At 41.3% G+C, this 13015-nt stretch overlaps 1 protein-coding gene across 3 annotated transcripts in view; it reads right to left on the bottom strand.

Annotated features, from left to right (window-relative positions):
* JARID2 (jumonji and AT-rich interaction domain containing 2) overlaps positions 1-13015 on the bottom strand; it is a 196909-nt gene that overhangs the window by 101695 nt on the left and 82199 nt on the right. The gene's annotated exons all lie outside the window — the stretch shown is intronic.

The raw sequence follows: 13015 nt of genomic DNA, 5'->3' as shown, positions 1-13015 counted from the left end.
CCGTTCTGCTGCTCCTAAAAAGCTCATTTGTTCAAGTTCTGGGGGCACTGGAAGTCAGAGTAAAAATAGTAAAACAACACTCACTGTCTCCTGACTGAACAGAAACCTTGGAACAGCCATCAGCAAACACTCATACAGTAAGGAATATAAAGTGAGGCATGTTTAAGAACTTTATCTTTTTGAGTAAGCAAAGGAGATAAAATATTATATCTTGTAATTTTTAAGGAATACTATGTTTTTTTTTTCCCCCAAACACTGGGAAACTGTGAAGTGGACATGAATTCACCGCACATAATCTTCCTTCCATTCACCCACATAGCCAAAACCCATTAGCATGTTTCTTGTTTCAAGCACAGCAACAGACATGCAGGGGTAGGGAGATGGGAGGTGCTTACAATTGAATGGCACAGGAATGCGGGATGAAAACATCGAGGAGCTTTCAAAATAATGCCCAAGAGTTTCTATGTATGCCAGAGTTCACTATTGTGTTACTACAATAATAATAATTAAGAAAAATTAGGACCAAAAGTGCACTATTGGAATTTAAAGAAAACCAACACAACTCATGATGGTGTGAAAATATTGAAAGAAAAAGAGGGAATAAAGAGAAGGGGAAAAAAATCACAGGCTGCAATCCCTCCATAAATTCACAGTACCCTATAAAATGCTGAGAGCTATATTAAACTGAAACAATCCAGGCAACAAAAGTTGGCCTGGATTCAGGATGTTCTGGAGTCAGAGCATCTCCTATCCTGCATTTCAAGGCATCTACCAAAAGAAACTCAAGCTACAATGATCTTGAAAGGCATTCATGCTTACTGCATGCTTAGCACATTGTGTGTTCAAATTGCTTGAAACAAAAAACTTACACGTTGAACAGATGGAAGAATAACTGCATGTCCAGCCCAGAGTGGGGCCTGCAGCAGCACCATGTCTGTCCTGCAGTGGGAGAAGATGGCGTGTTTTACAGCCCTGTCCTTCCCTTGTGCAGTGGACATGGCACAAAGGACAGCATCCAGCAGTGGGTGGGTGTGTGTCCCCCATTTAATAGGGAAAAGAAAATGTATGGCTGGATCCTAAATGGCAAAGGGGATTATGAGAAAGAAGGGCAGTGACTTTTTAGATTGTCTTTCCTGGTATGTAAAATCAGGAATGGTTTTCACCGAAGCTCAATAGATAGAAGGAGATCACTTGCAAAGGAACAAAGCGGATTTCTCACATTTTATATATTTTTTCTAAACTTAAAGCCTGCCTTAGAGATATTATAGAAAACACTTTTAAGCCAGGGGGAAAAAATAGTCACCGGGGACATGAAGGCCTCATTGTTTTTTCCAAACTTTGTATGTCAACACATACACATGCATAAAATCCTTACCTCCCTTCTGAGACATTATATCCACACAATGTCTCTTGGAGAGGGTAAAAAGAAAATGTAGGTCAAGATGTTAAGATAGGGATTGCTTCTGAAAGATGAAAGCGTAAGAGGACTAAGCTTTCATTCCTTACGTTTCTTTGAGATTTCAAACAGAGTGTTATTTGATAATGGTTCCTTTCAGAAAATTGGAATTTAATATAGCTAATTATAAGTTAGAGAATTAATGTACAGTCAGTACTCCAAGTGACCTGCTATACCATGCTGATGCTTTTTACCAGCATGTCCCCAGTGCTTATTATAGATCTTTTCTCCAAATACTGAGGCCAATCTGCTCTCACACTAGGCTGGATGGGTTGGGATTTGGGGGTGGGGGAGGAGGATGGAAAGAAAGAAATCAATGATTTGCAAGGCTGTAACACTGAGCCTGCAGAGAGCAGGCTGGAGTTGTGCTCACAACACAGAGAAATGCAGGAAAAGATCTCAGTCCGAAAGGAAAAAGCACAGAAAACAGAGAGCAAAGTATGGAAAACAAACAGCAAAAGAGGAAAAGTATGCAGAGAAATGAGAGAACACATTTTAAAAGATAGGAAAAAGGACAAAGAGAGAGGACAAGCATATAAGTAGAGAGGGGAGTACTTCTAATTGCCTATTATTAACACGGAACTGTCTGAAAATTATTTGTCCTTGGAGCAACTGCAAGTTGAAAATCCTGACCTACATTTCATGGAGTGCAAGCAGAATAAATCGGAATATCCCTCCAAACAGACACTGGCAGCGGAGGCAGCTTTGATTTGGACTGGAAGCAGTTTTCCTACGATTCAGAAGCAAGCCACGCATCGCTGTTTCAGAGACCTAAGTTAGTTTGAAATGCTCTATTTCTAGAGATGGCACAAAATGTGTTAGGCAATGTCTGCTGCACATGACTGGTGAGGATATAAAGTAAAACTGTAGCTTGTGGAGTCTTAAGCGGGCATAGTGCTTGAGTGAGCTTTGAGGGGGGGAAATTTGCATCACAGGAAGTTCTTCAATCAACACGGTTCCAGTAGCATTCAGTTTGCTTTTCACTAGAGTTTCTGTCTGAAAACTAAGCCAGTATATTAATTTAAGTCCTCCAATGGATGTGTGAGCTCCTGCAATGAAGCCTCCTCACAGAGTAAGACATGAGCTCAGTGTAAAGTCTTAATCAGAAGGGCCATAACCAAACCAAACCAACTTTCCAAAAACCGTATCTACATTCAGTTACATTAAAAGGTTGTCTGGGAGAGAAGGGGGGCATTTTGTACCATCAGCAAAGATTTCTTATATGCAGCAGATTAATTCCTCTGCAGTCATATTCTTATTTTGGGATGCCCCCACCTGGGTTAGAGCAGGGCATTCCCTGTGTCTGGTAGCTGTCACCTCCCAGAACATCCTTCTGCTGTCAGAAACAGCCTTGTGCCCTGGCAGAAAACTCTCAAATTTACTCCAAATTACCAAATCCCTCAAATGCTTCAGCTGAACTGGGCACTTATAGCCCGGTCCCTGGCTCTGGTGCTGAGGAGCACTGGCCCCTCCTGAGATCCTTTCTTCTAGCTGCAGAACAGCACCCATTTTTAACAGAAAACAAAGAAGCAAAAGCATAGTGAGGATCTTCCTATCACACTTACAGCATTTGTAAAAAGAGAATATGGAAGCAGTACTTTTCCTCTTCTTTCCCTTAGCAAAGGGAACCAGTCCAGTGAACAACACACTGTCCTTCAGTTTGCTCTCTGGTTCCCGCTGCCTGCAGGATCTGGTAAACGTAGTGTTAGGAGGGAAAACAGCCACTAGACAAGAGCTGAAAGCTATTTTCCTAAAACAATTAGTAACATTTGAGTCCTTAGTCTACAGTGGCAGCGTGTCAGTGGAAGCAGAAGAGCACAAACTGAAGAGCAGTCTGTTCCTTTTCAAGTTTCCCTGCAAATTTAGCAGGAAGTCTTCATGAGACTATCACCACTGAGTCCAAGACGATGTGAGAAACTTTAAATAGGAATTCAGTTAGCAGTTATAATTTTGATCCAGCCAGATGGTAATCCAGCACCATCTCAACACCTGCTATACCAGAAAAAAATGAAGGACAACGAAACCACCCTCCCCACAGTCCCCAAAACTCAAGTTCACGGCAAGCACCTCAAACTCTTGTTTCCCCAGCAAATAACTAGCTGAAAAAAAGTCAGCTTTCCAGGCCATTAATGGCAGGAACCTCGATTTGTAACAGAAACCAAGGGAGTTTTCTATGCTAAGCAGTGCTTTAACTAATGGCTCATTTATTCTACTTTATGAGTAGAGTAGTTGTATATAACCCTGTGCTATGGTCTGGTTGCTAATCAACCTTCAATATTTTGCATGCCAGTTTTATTGTACTGCCTTTCATGCTGCCATAAAGGGAATTTTGTACCAGTCTTCTTCCAGCCTGAGAGAGATCAACATCAGCTCATGGCTCAGAAACCTTTCTTTGGCCAGGAACTTTTACTCTACAGTTCTGTTCTCTTGCTAGTCAGCTTCTAAAAATTAAAGGACACTGCTATACTATGCAAAGATCATCTATGAAGGAGAGCATTTAAATCTGCAATTGCAAATGGGCTCTGTTTATCTACTTACTTAAGACAGCATTGTCCTTTTCAATTAGAGGAGGTCATTTCCGGGTAAATGTGAACTGGCGTTTGAAGTTCATCTCAGCAGGACAATGAGATAAGGCAAAGCATCAGGGACAGGTTTCCATTCAAATAACATTTGACAAGCAGTCCCTAACCACGGGGACCAAGCGCACAGCTGCACAAAGAGCCATCTTCAATTGATTTGGGGGATGAGGAGAAGAGTAGCGGACAGATAGGTTTCTAGAAAATCTGGAGTTCAAGCCACATTCAGTTAAGTTCTATCCTTTATTCATAGCTTCCACCTGACAGTAATCTTTGCTGACCTCCTGAAAGTAGGGGGAGAATGACTAGATAGGAAGCACCACATTTTAATTATGCTGGCAAAACTAAAATCTTCTTTGCTTATCAACAGATCCTTACATTAAAGGAAAACATCGGGACACTTGGAAGAAAAACAGCACATTCCTGGATGGACACACCACAACAGTGGGTGGGAGAGATGGGAAATTAAGCCTTCCATGCACAATTCACAACATGAATATGCTTCTCACCCCCCAGTACACCCCCATATGCATCAGTTTTGAGACCGCACAACACTACCATTTTTTACTGCCATATGGAGCCATAGAGCGAGAGCCTCGCATAAGGCTCTGAAACAAGATCCCAGCATCACAGCAAGGGAGCAGGGGTCAAGGAAACACAGACGGGGGTGAAATTCCTCTTCACCTCTCTCCATCCAGCACACCTGTGGCTGAAATGCTTCAGTACAACCAGGATGCCTCTTCCCAATGTCCTAAAGGAGATGTCACGCCCCTACCATTGCTCTAACTCTCTTGATAACATTGTGGTTCTTCTCTAAAAAGGAAGAAAAAAAAAGAAATCCTATGTTCTGAAGAAAGTGAGAAATTGTGCTCTTCCCGTGCCATCACTTTTAAACTTCTATCTCTCCACATACACAGCAGGCACAACATAAAACCACTGTGATGCTGATCAGCCACAGCAAGCAGAGCATCTTTAAAAACAGCCTACCATGAGTGCCTTTGCTTTTCACAGGATGAGAAAAATGGGATTAAATGCTGGCGTGGTCTTCAGGCACTACTCTGAATGGCTGGCAGAAGCCAAGTCTTTTGCAGGAAAAGTGGCTTATCTCCTGGCTTCCCAAATTGCAGCAGAGGTCAGATGAAGAGGCTTCAGGAGCCTGCCAGCTCTGCCCCTCTGCGGGATCCCTGGCAGATTGCTCCAGCTGGCTCCTTCCAGCTTTTCCCTTTTTCCATTTTAGCATATAGCTTGAATAAAGAAAACAAGATGAAGGCTTTCAAAGATAACGCAGCCTTTCACAAACAGATGCAGAACAAAGCACAGGAAATTCTGAGCAAAGTAAAAAATGAATCTTGTCTGTTCGAGGCTTATCTGGAAGAACTTAGCCTCTTAGTGGACAGATCTAAAACAGCCCGACTGCAACTGCAGCACTCGCTTAACTGTCTTGTGAGGGAAGCAAATAGGATGGGTGAGGGTGAAGAGCCTCTTGGAGCAAACTACTCCTTTGAATGTACCAATGTTTGTAAGCTCAGTCTGTGAGGTCTAGCCTGGCTTGTCACTGTCATCCCCTGCCACCTAAGTACAGGGCTGGTACACTGCAGCTACGGATGGACACCCACTTCACACTATTAAAGTCATTTAAAATGAGCAATAACGGACATGAAAGGCAGATTATTGAAAATGTTTATTCATCTAATTCTGGATACAACAGCACATTAACTGCCTGTAACAAATCTGTGCTAGTCAGACACAAAAAGAGATAAGTGAAAAATGTATGCGCATTTATTACGATGTAAAGCGATCTGCTACCACTGAACAGTATACGTGCTAAGCTCTATTTATTTTCTAGAAAACATTACCCTCTAACACTGGGAAGTATCTGCTGTGCGATCAACCTCTCGCTACCACCAATTATCAAAAGGCAGCATTTATTTCAGAACGCTTTCCTGGAGACCTTAAAAGATTCCATCAAAGCCAAACCAAAATGTGGAGGCTTGGGCTGAGGCTGCGGACTGATCTCGGAGGTTCTTCTGAACAGTAAAATGAAGGTGACTAATTCCTCGTTCTGTTGCTTAAAAAGGAGACAGATTTTCAAGCTTTTCACAGCAGAAATGACACGTTTGAGCGTGGGCTAATGACACCCAAAAAGAATTCAGCATCGATCTACTGAATTGTTCTGTTTGCTCCAAATCCATTTCCACTGGCGACCTCTTCTTGTTACAAGTCAGAGCCCACAAACACACGTCATGGACGGTGGCTGAAGCCATGATTAGGTGCTCTGCCATCTGTGTCTGGCAACTTGTGGGAAGGGTTGCAGTGCCCATCAGCACTCACAGCCGGCTGTCATTAATCCCTACTTTTTCTTTTAAAGCTACTGACTGAAACTCCTCTCTACTTTCACGTTATTTTCCACTGTGTTGCTATTTTCTTAATGAAGCAGAGCATGTTGTCTCAATGACGTGACTTTTTATTTCTCTGTAGCCTTACTGGTTGTATCCCCTGTTGTCTGTCCTTCAAATTAAAAGCACTAGTTATTCAGTGCACGGTTTCTTTCTGCCAATCATGGGTAACACAGCAACTACACGAGTAGTGAAATCTAAACCCTCTTTACAACAGCAGCTAAGGGCTCCAATCTGCAGACATTTTCCTCCACTGCAGTTTTAATAAACAATAAAATAACACTACTGATAAACACTGGCTATCAGATAGAAAAAGCTGAAGTATCCTTCTCCACACCCCTGTGCCTCCTGACAACTATAGCCGCTAAACAGAGAAGCACTCTGCTCACGTCTTCTGAGTGTTGAATTGTATCGCTGTCTTCATCTCCACTATGTGTCCAGATTTCACGCAAAGAATTTTCCATCCCTTTTGACAACCAGACGAGTCTTGCTATGGAACTCCATCGTTTACATTATCTTTAACAGCTGCTTAATTTTGTTTTGATTTCTATGTAAACCACGAGCTACCTCTTTATCACCTCTCAATGCAACTCAACAGCTGGAGAAAGCCTCCGGCATCATCATTTCTCATCCCAGCATGTCACCAACATGCTTCTTCATCCACCCCAGTCTGCCAGAGTTTGAAGGATAATGTTCTCAAGTAGATCCACGTTCCAATAATAATAAAAGCAGTCAAGTATGTTTAAACTTCCGTATCAGATAACTGGAGGAATGGCTGGTTTTCAGTACAAAGCACTGCATCTTGCCATAGAAAGTACTAAGCCGCTTTTAATTTTCCGGCAACTTATGTATATTTTGCCAAACATTCCTCCCCAGAAAACTGGGGTAAGCCAAGAACCCAATGCATACCTCGCTACAAAAACGTACAGACTTATTGTCAAAGAAGTTACATCTCACTCACTCACAAAACCCGCAAATGAGGATTGACAGAAGGTCCACCTTTTTACGTAAGTGCCAATTCTACCAGGTATTTGAAAAATCACAATCCATTTGGCTGTATACGCCTGACAAAAAGATGCCAGGGTCCAGGTTGAGGCTGCCAATTTTATAGCTGCAGAAAACAGAATTAAGCAGTTTACTTGTCTGCTCCCCACACTGCTGATACAAACAATAAATCCAAGGCAGCGGCTATGCAGAAACAACCCTGAATCAAGGAAAATAAAACTGTTGTCCCCTGGTTGAGGTTAAGGCAAAGTTTTATTTCATGGACACTTTAATATGCTGAATGAAGTTCACTGCACGAGCAGACAAACGACAGAACCAGAATAAGACAGTGAGTGAAAGGATAAAGACCAGCAGCTCTTACACCCATCAACCGCTTCTGGTCCTTCTCCTCACCTTATTTATTTTAGGCCTACAATAACTCAGTCTCCTGCAGACTGTATGTATGCTCTTCTGTGGATAATCCATTGCTTTAAAATAAAATCAAATTTCCACTACCTACAATTAACAATATGCAGAAAGGCAAAGCTATTTTTAAAATTACTTTCACTAGAAATACACCGGGGGGGAAAAAAAAGGAGCAACTCCTTTTAGCGGTAGTGAAAAGACGTTTTAAGGAAATTAATTATGCAATTCTGCTGTTTTCCCTATTAGAAAAATACCCACCTCTTATCTCTGAGAGAAAAGGGATGGCAGGTGTCCTGCAAGAGCAAATGTTCTGGCTGTCCTGAGAAATACAGAAATTGAATTAAGACAGGAGCACCATTTGGACGTAATCAAATTGGGCAGAGATTACGGAGGGTGTAATTTGGCCTGCAGAACTTTTCTAAGTGGTGATGATGGAAAAGGCAAAAAGAGCCTGCGTCAGCTAATGAGCAAGCAAGACCCTGGCAGGCTCAAGAACAAATTCTGTCCTAAAAACAAAGAAAGGAAGAGATATTTGGAAATTTTCAATGGAGCCCAGCCCCAACATCCTGTTATTTATTTGTTAATCTTTAAATGCACTTGCCAGCAAGCACCAAAGTGAGAGTGACGTTGAGTGCCATGACAAATCTGCTCAAATGCTTATTTTCTGAACCTTTTAGTTGAAAACATCTATATTTAATCACAGTTTAAAACTAGCCAAACAGGCCGTTTACTCCGAATGTAAAGGGAAAATATTGTGAGACTGAAGGAGGTATTTCTGCTTCTGTAAATGCATTTTAAAAATCCACTTATACTGACAAGGGTCCTTGGCACACTTACAATCTTCTACTAAAGCTTAGGAGGGAGACAGACAGACATTACCTACTGTCAACAAATGCAATTTCATATCACTGATGGAGTGAAAAGCTCCCTAGACAAACATTAGCGTAAAACCTTCTTCCAGTATTTAATTGAAGCTTTCAAAAATAAGAGAGATGAAGTTACTGTATCTGAATCATCACAGTGAAGGACAAGGGATACTTTCTTTTTTAAAAACACAGCCCACTGGGGAGCATAGCTAAAAACCTTGGGGCAGCAAGTCTGAAAATACTTGAAAGTAGACACGTCAAACACAAACTTAGCCACTTCCAAGTAGCACAGCTCCCTGCTCTGGTCAGCATGGTGGTCGTGGGATGGGCAGCCCCAGACATGAAATGCCTCAGAGGATCCGGGTTCTCCGCGCTGACACATTCCAGCTCTCCAGTGGATGGAACAACCTATAGCAAAAGTTGCCCTTACATTTGTGTGGAAGTGGTTCAGGACAGGAACAGAGCAGTACAAGGAAAGAATGGACACCACAGCCAACTGTGGATCAAATACAACCTCTGTTAAAGGATCGCATGAAGTTTCTTCACTGCTTAAGAACCTATGCAAATGAATAAATTACTTTTAAGAAGACTAAATCTAAGGTGAAGAATGTTAAAATAGAAATATTATGTATTCTTACTCATCAGTTCTTGATTTATTAGGTGTGCATGACTTCTGCTTTGAACCAAAATACTCCTTCACACATATTCAATTTCCCAACAAGCTTATGTTCGCCACACATTTAACCTAGTTGGCATGTTTGGAAATTGTCATGACACCTTTTGTATAGCTACTGTCAATGCACTATATGCTTGAATAATTCTATTGTCTAGTTTGTCATTTCTGTAGAATTACTAACCACCTTAAACAAACACACAAACTTCTGCACTTTTTTCACTTACGAAATGTCAGCACTTCTGGATCACAAACTTATTCTTCATCACTACTTTCTAAAAATAAAATTTCAGATCTCCGCCATAAAAATATGCCTTATGGTGCTCTCTTTTGATGTACTGGTTTAATTCTCATTAACAGAATGCAAGCAATAAAAACACCTTTTACTGCGTTCAGGTTACCCCATCTCCCACCCCATACTCAGCCTCATTTCTCATCCTAAGCTGTACAAGAAAGCTATTTCCTATGGGAATTAGCTTCCCTCTTAGATGCATAACTCTGAAAAATGATATCACCACTCCAAACACCAATCCCTATTCTTAAAATCCTAATGCAAATGACAGGCAGCAATAATCAAAATCAGTAAAGAGGTCCCTGTAGGTTTTCCAGTAGGCAGCCCTGTTTCCATAATCAGAACTCCAGCATCCCACTTAGGACTACAAAGGATTTCCTGACAACTTACAGAGTCATCCCCTTTGGATTTTATATTTCCACATGCTGGAGGAGAATGTAGCAAACACAGGCATACTGTGGAATGTCATTTTATACTCTGTGGGTACCTAGAGCCAACATAAACATGCAGCAATACATCCACTGTTAGAAGAGCCATAACACCCCTGCTTTTTCTCTGAAATCCTTCTGGCTGGGGAGAGTGGGTAACAAAAGCCAACCAACCAACAGAAACACAATAGCAAAGAACGCAGGATAAAAACATGGAGAAATAACTAGCAGGACAAACATACAAGCAAAAATCCTCAAGTGAAAAGGGTATGCAACGAAAGGCAGGAGTAAGGAAACCCCCAGATCTGTTCTTCGCCACCGTCCCCAAACAAAACCATAGTGCAAGACCACTTTCAGTATAACAGATATCTTTAACTGTAAGGTAGAGACAGCCATGGCACTATAACACAGTTAATCTCCAAAACTCATTTGAATTCTTACATTTTATTTTATTAACCTGTGTTGTTCAAGAGGTGTGGAAGTTGTCCTTGCACCACCACTGGCCCCTTTGAGTATGCAGCAATTTTGGCACAGAGTATACTCCTGTTAACGGGTTCACCTCTGACAACTCTTAAGCTGAACTCATTTTTCCTGCTATCAATAAGAAGAGCACCACAGTTCTGGCTGCCGTATCATTAGGTGTACCACTGCACTTACCAGCTGAAATATTTTGATAATAATGTTCATGCAAGTTCAGCAGCTGAATTTGCGTGAACTGTTGGAGAACACTAGCAAATAACTATTGTAGCACATTTACGCATCTATGCTCTGAAGCCATAGAAAGCACTTAAAGACAACAGCTGCAAGAGGGTAGTGCATATTTTATCTTCTTCTATTGCCAAAAGTCAGTACTTGCTAAGGAAAAAAGAACTACAGATTGCAAACTTGATCTATTCAATTTCCAGCACCAGAATGAGCAATACCATTTAACATTCATTATGGACAGTGACAGAGTTGTGCAGCACGAACCCTAAAATGGATGAAACACTTGCCTTTACAAGGGTGAAGGAAGAGGAAGGGGTGTGGGGTGTTCAAAATAGTGATTCCCAAGAAACCATTATGCATGATGTGGCTGAACATCTACCTACTGCTGGGAAGCAGCAAATGAACACCTTGTTTTGCTCTGCATGCAGCTTTTGCTTTACCTAGTAAAATGACTTTATCTCAACCCCCGAGTTCTCACTCTTTTACCTTTCTGATTCTCTCACCCACCCCATGTGGGGAGAGTGAGTGAGGAGCTGTGTGTGGAGCTGAGCTGCCTGTCGGGGTAAAACCACAGCAGGAGGCACAGAACGCCTTTAAATTTCAGCTAGGATGTTTTGTTCCTCCCAACAGAGATGTGGGTGCTGAACACTAATAAAGAGATGGATTTAACTGCAATATCATCTTTTGGAGAAACTCACTAGAAACATTGGTTGTAATCTTCATATTGGAACAATGAACATAATCGATACATGGGTGTTTTTTTTTTGAAACTTGAACAGTATAAAGTCGTGGATCTAAGGCTAATCTTTAAAATACTATGTTTCCCAAAGCTCAAAGCAGTCTGGTAAATTTTTAGGATGACCTATTTTTTTCAGTGTCCGTAAAGACCTGCAGATTTGAAAATATGTAGCTAATGTTTCTTTAAAAGATATAATGAGCAAACTTTGCGTTTTAATAGATTTTCTTCATGTCATTGCACTGTATCAATCCTCCTCCCTTTAGCAAAGCTTTCTTCTATATGGCGACACGTTCTTCTACATACTATTGACAACAGAGCCTTTGGACAGTACTGTTAAAATAGAGCAGTGCTGAGACAGGACATTTAAGACATCACATAACAAACAGAAGGAATACAACAGAGTGTAATTGTAGCTCAAAATCAGTAAATAAGCAAGCAAACCAAAACACCCACAGAAATGATCACCTGTTTCTGTGAAGGAGAAAAAACACCCAGCAATACAATTCTTAACACCAGAGGCAAGATCTGAAGTCGTGAGCCGTGCCATCACCAGAGAAAGCATGTGGCATATTCCATGCCTGGTACCTGCATTCACACAGCATTCCCAGCCAACTCACTTTTCATCTCAGCTGCCTTTGGAGAAACTAGACACCATAAAAACCTCAGTCATCCTGCAACCTGGCACACCATCAAAGCCTCCTAACACACAATTACTGTGCTTCACGCCTTTAGACTTTTTCCTTTGACTAAATAAAATCCCCACAATGGAATAAGAAACTTTCCAAGAGAAATTGTGTTTGACAGAAGATCAATGATGCAGAGGTGTTGGAGGGGAAAAAAAAGGCAGCACTGTTTTGTGTACACCTCCAAGCTTATTAATCGCTTGCTGCTAAAGCTAGATGCCCCTTCCCATCAGATCAGTATTTGATATTATTACTGAACTCAACATCCAAGGTCATCTTTAATCACATTAAGGAGTTCACAGATGCTTATGCAATACTGTAACTTTATTGTGTTGTCTGCAGCTCTCTAGCCATTCCCCAAGGTTTTTGCCTTGTCATCAATAAGGCTCAGTGAAAATGCAGTGAAACTTGACTCACCATGTCAAAAACACAAGCTACATATAAATATGAATAACCTAACAAGTAAGCAACCAGCTGCTGCTGTAATGCATTAGCACATGTATAGTTATGTACATGCTTAAAAGGAATTGCTATAAACTTCCATAAAGAAGCAAATAAGCTCTTGAGAGTGAAGAGAGAACAGTAAGCCTGCCCAGAAATCTGAATCCTGCTACTCATCGCTTTGAAGGCTCAAGCTAGCATGACAAAGCCTTTTCAAAAAGGGCCCCGTGTCAGTGAGCAAATCTGCAAGAGAAGCACTTGGGTTCACCTCTAGGCTACCACAGGGAAGGGGATAAGAAACAAGTGATAATAATGACAAACAACAACAGTAACAGTAATCACCCTAACTC

The sequence above is a fragment of the Coturnix japonica genome, chromosome 2, assembly GCF_054131305.1.
Source record: "Coturnix japonica strain WE chromosome 2, WE-NBRP24, whole genome shotgun sequence".
NCBI lineage: Eukaryota > Metazoa > Chordata > Aves > Galliformes > Phasianidae > Coturnix > Coturnix japonica.
This window is presented reverse-complemented; position numbering and strand designations above follow the sequence as displayed.